This window comes from Triticum aestivum, chromosome 6B (genome assembly GCF_018294505.1).
Source record: "Triticum aestivum cultivar Chinese Spring chromosome 6B, IWGSC CS RefSeq v2.1, whole genome shotgun sequence".
NCBI classification, from domain to species: Eukaryota; Viridiplantae; Streptophyta; class Magnoliopsida; order Poales; family Poaceae; genus Triticum; species Triticum aestivum.
In genome coordinates, this window is record NC_057810.1 from 356,102,947 (window position 1) to 356,113,476 (window position 10,530).

A 10,530-nucleotide genomic window follows, 5' to 3' on the forward strand; every position below is an offset into this window, starting at 1 on the left:
CAGGTCGCCCCGGCCAAAGAGGCATCGCCACCTCGCCCCGCGCAGCCCCTCCAGCGACTCACGCCTTGCCACGTCGCGCCCCGCCTCCCCCGTTTCGCCGCGGCCCTGGGAGCCCTTCGGTGGCCCGCCCTGGCCCGGGATGGGCCCGAGCTGCCTCGTGCGCTCCCGCGCCTCATCTACGCATCCAGCCCTACCGCCCGTCATCATCGAGCCACCTCCGCGTCGTTCGCCGCCGGCCGGCCGCTCCTCGAGCTCCGCCCTGCCGATGTCTGCCGCCAAGCTCGCTGGTCGCTGTTGCCGGCCAGATCCGGCGCCCTCCCCTCTGGATCTGCCCTTGCCCTTGGGTCCTCGCCGCCCCGCCGCTCCGGAAGGAGCTCGGCGGAGCCGGAGCTCACAGCCTCGCCGCCGTCCTTACCAGACCTCACCGCGCCAGCTAGGGCCGAGGTCGAGCCCCGAGCGCTCTGCCTCCTTGTCGATCACGCCGTCCCCATCCTCCCTCCCTCGCCAGAGCACCACCGAGGGCCAGATCTAGCGAGATCCGGCGCCCTCGGCTCGTCAGGGCTGCCACCAGGTGGGGCCCGCTTGTTAGCCTCACCGCGCCGTACATGTCCGCCCGAGCCCGGACAGTGTCCTTCCAGTCAGTCCCGACGTCATTTTCCCCCTGTCCCCGAGTAAAATAGCATCATATTGCATTCTTGTGGAGTTAATAACTTGGTGCATATAGCTCCGTGTTGCATGCATTTTATGTCAAAATGTTCATCTCAGAGCTCTCATCATGATGGAGTAGTTTGCATTCATGTTACTGTTCATATTGATTCCTTAATATTTGTTGCAGAACTGCTAAGTGATATAAATTGCTGGAATCTGCTGATTGTTAACATCATCTATGCATCTTGTGTGTGGTGTATCTTTGTCCCTGTTGATCCTATGATGATGATCTTGATATGCAAATGTTCCGCTCTTCATGCTCTACATGTTGGTGTGCTTGCATGTTAGGGAGCATCTTGACATGGTAATCTCTGTTGCAAAAGTGCTTGTTGTTGTTAACTGCTGAAAACTATTATAACTTGTCATTTTGTCATTTTTATATCTTTTTGTGTGATTTTCTTTGGAGCATCATGTCTACATGTTTTAGTAGCATAATTATGCCATCTTTACATTGGTGCAAACCATGTATTTTTGTATGCCCTGTAGTGAATACACCAATCTTGTGAAGTGGGCTACTTGCTGTTAACATTCTTCATCCTGAATCTGTCATATCATGATGCCATGTTTGCTTGATGCTACCAGTTAATCCATGCATAATCTGGAGATGCTTAGTTGAGATTTTTTTTGGTGTCCATGTTATGATCTATCATTCCATACCATTTTATTCCTTATATATGTCCTGTAGCCTGTTTTCATTGCCATGAACATGCTTATATTATGTTCCAGTTTTCTGTTAACTTCATGATGCTATGTTGTGAGCTTGATATTAATTAATCTATGCCTCTTTTGGAGATGCTCCAATTAAATGTTTTGAAACGCTATGATTTATTTGTTCACATGCCATGGTTGTAATTTTGGATATCATATGCATCTGTTCCATGCTTGCAAACACGCTATCATAATGTTGTTGTTTTACACTTGCTGAAACTATTTCAACATTCAATCTTGTCTTGTTGATTCCCACTAATCCATGAGTCATATATATATGATGCCATGATGTTATTTTCTGCTAGTTATATGTAATTTGATGAAATGCCCTTTTTTCCATGTATAGTTGCTTTAGCATCTTTATTTCATGCCTCCAACATGCCATCATATTAACTTTTCTCATGTATATGTCCATGTGTTATAAAGTTGCATTTTTCTTTGATCATATTGGTTTAATCCTGTTGCCTATGAACCTGAACCTTAATGATATTTGAAGTATGTTATCTGTAAATGAAGTGAATGTCAAGTTTGTTCTCATATGACTCCTGTAGCATGTTATTTTGATGATTGCAAAGTGCCTACTTGCTGTTTTGGACAGCTTGTCCTTCAAACTTGTTTGGAGTGTATGTGTTGAACCGTTGTTCCGTTTTGAGCATGCTATATTTGAAACTTGCTTAGAATTGCATGTAGTTTAATTTTATCTTGTTGCACCCTTGTTTTGAGTGTGTTTGCTTGATGTTTGAATGCATTGTGCATAAGCGCCATGTTTAACTTGTTCTGCTCATATCTTCTAGGCCGTAGGTCCGAATTAAATGAACTTTATATGTAACTTGACTAGAATCTCATGTAGATCATCATGGTGCATCTTAACTTGCTGTTTAAAAACTTGAACATACGGTTTATTCAGATCTGGACCAATTCCGAAATTTGCATATGAGGACTTTCCGGATTTGTTATATGTTGTTTCCGGCCTCATTAAACTTGCTTTGATGTGTTGTTCCTATATGAATCATCTCTTGCCATGAGTAGCATCATATAGCCTTGTAATGCATCATACTTGGATGTGCATCATGTCATGTTTATGTGTTGTGTGTTTACCATGTTGTTTGCTTCTTTCCGGTTGTGCTCCTTCTTGTAGTTCTTGTTTCGTTGCGATCGTGAGGATTCGTTCGACTACACTTTGTTCGTCTATGCCATTCGTCTTCTTTATGGAATCGTTCTTCTTCCTAGCGGGATTTCAGGCAAGATGACCATTACCCTGGATCTCACTACTATCATTGCTATGCTAGTTTTCTCGATGCTATCGCTACGTCACGCTTCCTACCACTTGTTTATCAAGCCTCCCAAGTTGCCATGTCAGTGTCTAACCTTTTTCACCCTTCCTAGCAAACCCTTGTTTGGCTATGTTACCACTTTTCTCAGCCCTTCTTATAGCGTTGCTAGTTGCAGGTGCAGTTGCAGGTTGTTCCATGTTGGAACATGGATATCATGGATATTTCTGGGATATCACAATATCTCTTATTTAATTAATGCATCTATATACTTGGTAAAGGGTGGAAGGCTTCGCCTTATGCCTGGTGTTCTGTTCCACTCTTGCCGTCCTAGTTTCCGTCATACCGGTGTTATGTTCCTTGATTTTGCGTCCCTAACACGGTGAGGGGTATGGGACCCTCTTGACAGTTCACTTTGAATAAAACTCTTCCAGCAAGGCCCAACATTGGTTTTCTATTTGCCTAATAAGAACTAAAACTTAGATAGGGGATTTTCGCCGGCCCCCTAGTATTTTTAATCAACCCCCGGGCCAATGCTCCTCTGAGTGTTGGTCCAACCTGGGCGATGTCCAGCGCCCCCTCGGCAACCAGGGTCTCAGCCAACCCGACGTCTTGCCCATCCGTTGTGCCCTGAGAACGAGATACGTGCGGCTCCTATCGGGATTTGTCGGCACACCGGGAGGTCTTGCTGGTTTTGTTTTACCATTGTCAAAATGCCTTGTGCTCCAAGACCCCGAGTCTGATCGGATGTCCCGTGATGGAGGATTGTCTCCGCGGATTGTGAGCTTATAATGGGCTAAGTTGGGACACACCTGCATGGTATAAACTTTCGAGAGCCGTGCCCGCGGTTATGTGGCAGATGGGAATTTGTTAATGTCTAGTTGTAGAGAACTTGACGCCAGATTCAAACTAAAATACCCAACCGCGTGTGTAACCGTGATGTCTCTTTTCGAGTGGGTCGAGAAGAGAACACGGTGGTGTTATGTTTGAACGTAAGTAGTTCAGGATCACTTCTTGATTATTACTAGTTTGCGACCATTTGCGTAGTTTCTCATCTCATTCTTGTATTCGTAAGTTAGCCACCATATTTGCTTAGTCACTGCTGCAACCTCACCACTTATCCATTCCATACCCATTTAGCTTTTCTAGTCTTGATACCCATGGTAATGGGATTGTTGAGTCCTCATGGCTCACAGATTACTACAACAATAGTTGCAGGTACATGTAATGCATTGATCAGGACGTGAGAGCGATGTTTGCTTGTTTTGGAGTTCTTCTTCTGCTTCTTCTTTGTTCAGGGGATAGGTTCCTGGTCGGCAGCCTGGGCTAGCAAGGTGGATGTCATTTGAGCTTTTGTTTGTGTTTCATCCTTAGTCGGATGTTTCTTTATGTATGATGATGTTGTATTCATGCGGCATTGTATGCCTTTTGTATGTATCCGCAGCTATTGTGTAATGGTACGATGTAATGATATCCACCTTACAAAAGCGTCTCCAATACACGTTCCTATCCTTGGTGGAACCTTCGAGTTCCTTTAGGATAGGGTCGCATATTGGGCATGACAAGTTGGTATCAGAGCCTCGACTGACCATAGGAGCCCCCTTGATTGATCGTAGTTGGTCGTTGTTGAGTCTAGAAGAAAAATGATTTCTAAGTCTAGTTATATTAGAGAGAAGGAATTCTTTTTACTCCTCAGCCCCTTCGTCCCTCTAGTGAGGAATCTTGGCGTAGGTGTTTTGATATGCTCCTCTTCCTCTTCAAATTTTTCTTTAGGATCACGCGGTTAGATTTCCTATCATTGGTTCTCAGCTCTTTTCACCCGGTGCATTTCTCGTCAAGACGGCTCGACCCTCCTGGTCTTTTGCAAGATCAATCCTCAGCTCTTTCTCAGACGGGGAAGCAATGTCGTCTGAAGAGAGACAATGTCGTCCTCACTTGCTTTCTTTCTCCCACCCGCCCGCCCTTTTTCTTCTTGGAGCCGGAGTCTGTAATCGATTATCCATCCTACACGTGCGAAGCCTTTGCATTCTTTCCTCAATTATTTCAACCGATGTTTTTCTCTTAAAGTTATTCGTCGGTTCGCCCTTCCAAGTTGACTTTGTTTTTCCCGCCCTCCCACCCTTTTTCTTCCCAGAGTCTGAGTCTCTTTGTACCATCAATTTCATTTGTACGGAGCTTCTTCAGTCTTTCCTCGATTGTCTCAACCGGTGAATTCTCGTCTAGTTCATCATTGTTTGTTTCGTTTTGTTCTCCAGTGGATTCAGTTCCAATTTTCGGTTTTGATTGTATTCTTTCCCTTGGATCAAGTGTTCCCCTTGCTCATTCGCCTCTTGCCATTTAATCATTCCGGAGTTCGAAAGACATCTCAAGAGATTTTTCTGTGTTCCAATTCATTCGAGGTTGTCACCTCATTCAAGTCCTTCAGTCGTTCCGGTGCATCATCTATTATGCAATTCTTTTAACCGGTGTTTTCTCTTCAGTGGGACCTAAGCCACAGGTCCTTCCCCAGGATCTTACCAGACTCTTCTAATTTCCCAGAGTTATTCTCAAATCCTTCTCAAAGTGTGACATAAGAATGGATTCCATCAGTCACATGCCTTCCCCAAGATCATTTTTAATTCTTTTCATTGTTGGTCCAACCTTCTCTCTTTTCTTTTCCGAAGTATCTCAACAATTTTGGTGGTGTTTTCGTCGTCATTTTCTACATGTGAAGACCGAAGAAGAGTTTTCCTCTAAATCTTGTCTATTCTTTCATTCCTCTATTTCAATACTTGCAGAGGCATTGTGTTGTTTTCTCGCGTCAAGTACCGTTCCATCTTCTCAAGTTCATGTTCTATTCTTTCCATTTTCAGCCAGAGTGCTGCCCAAACTCTTTCGTTCTTGTTCTTTTTCTACCTTGTCTAATCGGAGTGGTTTCAGAGTCTATCTTATTCCTTGAGCTTTTGATTCTTGTCATATTCGATGTTCCTCTTTTCTAACCGAGTGCTCATGTCTTGTTCTTCTTCTCTCTTGCATTCTTCTTCACCTCTCCCTCTTTATCTTCCGTCTCGTTCCTGAGATCTCGGGACGAGATCTTCTATTAGTGGAGGAGAGTTGTAATGCCCCGAGACCAATGCACCAGGTGTCTTCCAGTTATTCGCCGTCGTTGCCATGTCCTCCGCTTGCGTGTTGCACTTTGCCTTGTCATCATGTGCATTTCATCTGCATGTTTTTTAAAACTTGCATCCACCCGAGTTCTCCCAGTTCTTTTTGTTGTCCGTTCTGAGCCCAAACACACTCACACGCGCTCGCGGCACCTCCGAAATATTATTTTATAAGTGGCATAAAAATGTTCTCGGAATGGGGTGAAAGTTGGCGTGCGGTCTTATTATAGTTTACGTAGACTGCCTGTCAAATTTCGTCGCATTCGGAGTCCGTTTGATATCCCAACCGTTAAACATATAGCGGTACCATTGCGGTTACCTTCGTCAGACATTTCGGTCTCCGAAACAGTCGCCGGATCGCACTTCTCCGCTCTCCCCTCAGCCTGAGGCCTCCTACACAGCCACAATCAGCTCATCTACAGCCCGCCTAGACCCCCTCTGCTCCGGACCGTTGGATCGAGATCCGATGTCCGAAAATGGAGCAAACCCCCTAACCCTAGCCCCCTTTAATATATATACACCCCATGCCAAATTCGGCTAACCCTACCCTTCCCCTACCTCCCAGCTGCAGCAAATCCCTCCCCTTCCTCCGATCTGGCACCGCCACCCGGGCCCGCCACTTGTCGCCGCCAGATTCACCGCCATTGCCACCAAAACCGTCACCACGTCGCCCCGGCCAAAGAGGCGCCGCCACCTCGCCCCGCGCAGCCCCTCCATCCACTCATGCCTTGCCACGTCGCGCCCCGCCTCCCCCGCTTCGCCGCAGCACTGGGAACCCATCGGCGGCCCGCCCCGTGCCGGGATGGGCCCGAGCTGCCCTGTGCGCTCCCGCACCTCGTCCGCGCATCCAGCCTTGGGGCGTTACACTCGCCACATCCCGCCGACCGGAGGTATAACTTTTTTTAGAACCGGCCTTGTTCTAATGGCCTAGCTCCCATCGTTGTTGCATCCCTTTTTCTTCGAGTTAGGATTGCTCCCCACGTCGGTGCATCCTACATGTGGATACTCTTCTAGTATTACAAATCTCTCCATGTACCTAGCTCCGTCGGCTTGTCGAACATTCGAACACCACCTAAATTTTTACTATTAGAGGAAAAAAGGTACTACAGATACTAGCTAACGAATCGATCTCTTGGTTGGAAAGGGAAATAAAGATGCTGGCCTAACCGGTCTCTTGGTCAAAAAGGACAGAAAGTGGGGGGTGTTGGGTTGACAATGCAACTTAGAATGAGCATGTCTAGATTTCTTGTGGTCACATAGGAAAGGTCACTAACAAGAACAAAAAATTCACAAATCCAGACATGATTTGCATGTTTGCCGCACTCGGCAACACCTCTGCCTCACCACTTTACGCCTCGGTGGATGTAAAACGTGCTTGTGCCTGCCTTGTCCGTATGCCCTTACTGTTGCTGTTAATCTAACATCATAGGTAAAATGAACCAATGCCACTGTTAATGTGATCTTGCTATTAAGTAATGCTACTGTCAATGTATTGCCATTGATAAAATGAATCAATGCCACCATCGTTTTATGAAATTCTTCCATCTTGCTTTATTTCTCATAAAGAGTGTTTTGGGCCATTACACTAAACTCTGACACAGGTAACATAGCTGCATCTCCGTTGAACTACACAAAATTAAATTACACAATGGTTGACACGTCGATGTGTTTCTCCTTTCCGTATCACCCTTCGTTAGAATAATCGTTCCTATTAGCTGTGCACATACGTACTGATCAAGTGCTACTCCCAATCTGTCATCACATAGTCATAATGCAATTATTGTGCATGTTAATGTAAGCCCTCGTTAATCTAGTGCCAGTGTTGATTTGATGTGATGGCACTTCTTAGATAATGGCACTTTTTCTTACTGTCACTGTAATGCCATTGATAACATATGAGATGTTGTTGTTAATCATATGGCTCTGCAAAAAAAGACACTTCTTAAATAACCCTGTTACATATTTGTGCAAATAGGGTTGTCTATCTCCATATGGTGTCTGTTTGTGCAAACGGAAGCACAAACCTCAATTTTAGTGGAACCTGCTATCAGCTAATCTCACGGTGTTCCAGGTATTCCTACATTCTTAACTAGGTAGAACGACCAACGCAAGATGAAATAAGCTTATTCGTATGTTGACTTGCTGTTTGCAGTGTGGAACGAGCATGCCATGTGTGGAGGAGCAAACAAGCACTGCAGCCGCTCGTTCAACGCAAGATAAAAGAGACCGAGTCATTGATGGCCTGGCCGGCGAGTAGGGGTCATGGAAACAGCGGTGCATTATTTTAGTGGAACTGCACAAAAAAGATATTGGGGTTAGTCGAACAAATTTTCTACAGCCACACGGAAGGAATTGCACTCATCGATTGCATAGAATTTTCTCCATGCCATCATAGGAGATCCCAAGGTGGAAATCAACTAAACACCTATAAAATTATGCATAATCTTCCTCATGTAAGTCAGTATCCCCTTCGTCTAGATGATCTTGTTTTGTAATGCCGAGCTATTGATATCTGCTACTGTTTTGCGACAACGTTCAAGTACAGTGCTTTCCTATCTTTTCACATTCAGGACAATGAAGATGATTTCAGTGGAACTACACAAAATAGTGTAATGTTGAGTGATATCTTTTGCCTCCTCTGTTTGCTGCAATGTGTCAGCATAAATTGCAAGATGAGCCATCAAGCTAGCTGTGGAGTTGCCAACATGCTCAAAGTGCACGCAACATTGAGCAGAAAGAAGCATGCCTAGGAAATTAATGCGTGCGTAGGGAGGCCCTTTGCTCAGAGAAGCATCTATCACTTTTCTTTGTTTCTACACCTCCTCACAACTTTGTCTTGGTTATAGTCTTGTGAATCATTTAGATGCGTTAACATGCTAAACTTAAGTGCTTGTGAATGCTAGCTAGTATGCATACCGTATCTTGTGAAACTTAGTTTAGTGTGAATGTTAGTGTGTCAACCTTTACAATCTATGTATATTGTGGGCATGTTATTTGACCCCTCATTTTGCCGTGCTATGACCAGTGTGAGTGTCTGCATGCAGTACATCATCCTCTAATTTGGTGGATGCCAAGTCGGCCTGAAAAGGAGCTATAACTTTTTTTCAAGTTGAAAAATATTACTGATGAGGAGCCATAATTAAGCTGGAGGTGTCTCTTATTTTCTTTTGAATGGGCAATAAGCTGGAGAGCTGGAGAGTGTCTGTAATGGGCTGCCTCTAGTGTTAAGGCCCTCCAGTACAAAACACGGGCAATCGACTGGGCCAATACAAAATCCTATCCATCTTAAAGCCCATTTGTTTTTGTTTTTTCGTGAGGAGAAGCCCATATTTCTTGAAGAGGGGGTGATCCCAAAAAACCGTCCCTCTTCGATTCCACTTATACTGCAGCTCACTTGACTCTCCCACTTCTGTCTCCCGGAATTCCCCCCGCTTCGCTTGTTCCTCACTCATACAGAAAACCCCCGCTCACCTTCTTCCTCACTCATATAGAAAATGCCTGCTCCTCTTCTTCCACTCCTACGGAAAACCCCAGCCCTCCTTCTTACCCACTCGCACTGCCACTAGGACCGTCTCTGGATACTCTGTTCAAACCGGTGAGCTCAGTGTGATGCCCGCAAGAAAAATGGAGTCAGCTGGCCCCAGTGTCGATGTCAAAACCGGCAGATTTGTGGTAGGGGGGCCAAGCTTTGCGTCTAAGGATCAATGGTAACAGGAAGCCGGGGGACACAGTGTTCACCCAAGTTCGGGACCTCTTAAGGGAGGTAAAACCCTACTCCTTCTTGATTATATTCGATGAGTATGAAGATTATAAGAGTTGATCTACCTCGAGATCGTAATGGCTAACCCTAGATGTCTATCCTATGAGAATTCCAGTGATGGTGAAGAAGATAGCCTCTACGGACTAACCCCTCCATTTTATATACACATCGGAGGGGCCTAGGGTTTGTACAAGGTCGGTTTATTTGGGAAGGAAGCTTCCCATCCAGACACAGTGGATAATCTTTAGCTTGATCTTGTACGGCCCATCCAACCCGGCCTATATTCCTGGGCCAGACACCTGAGGACCCCCCGAATCCAGGACTCCCTCGATAGCCCCCGAACTTGCCTTCAATGATGATGTGGTGTGAGGACGCAAGTCTTTGGCTTTGCAAGCCGGGTTCTACATCATATTCCAGATTGATGATAGTCCGGCATCAGCTTCCACGTCCAATCTTTATGATTCCTTCCTGTCGTCACCTCGATTTCTGATACATCTCCAACGTATCTATATTTCTTTATTGTTCCATGTTATTATATTACCCCTTTTGGATGTTTATGGGCTTTATTTTACACATTTATATCATTTTTGGGACTAACCAACTAACCGGCCCAGCCCATATTGCTGTTTTTTGCCTATTTTAGTATTTCGAAGAAAAGGAATATCAAACGGAGTCCAAACGGAATGAAACCTTCGGGAGCGTGATTTTTGGAACGAACATGATCCAGAGGACTTGGAGTGCAAGTCAAGAAGCTATCAAGGCGGCCACGAGATAGGAGGGCGCGCCCACCCCCTTTGGGCACGCCCCCTGTCTCGTGGGCCCCTCGGGCGGCCACCGACCTACTTCTTGCTCCTATATATACCCACGTACCCCGAAAACATCCAGAGAGCCAACGAAAAACAATTTCCACCACCGTAACCTTCTGTATCCGCGAGATCCC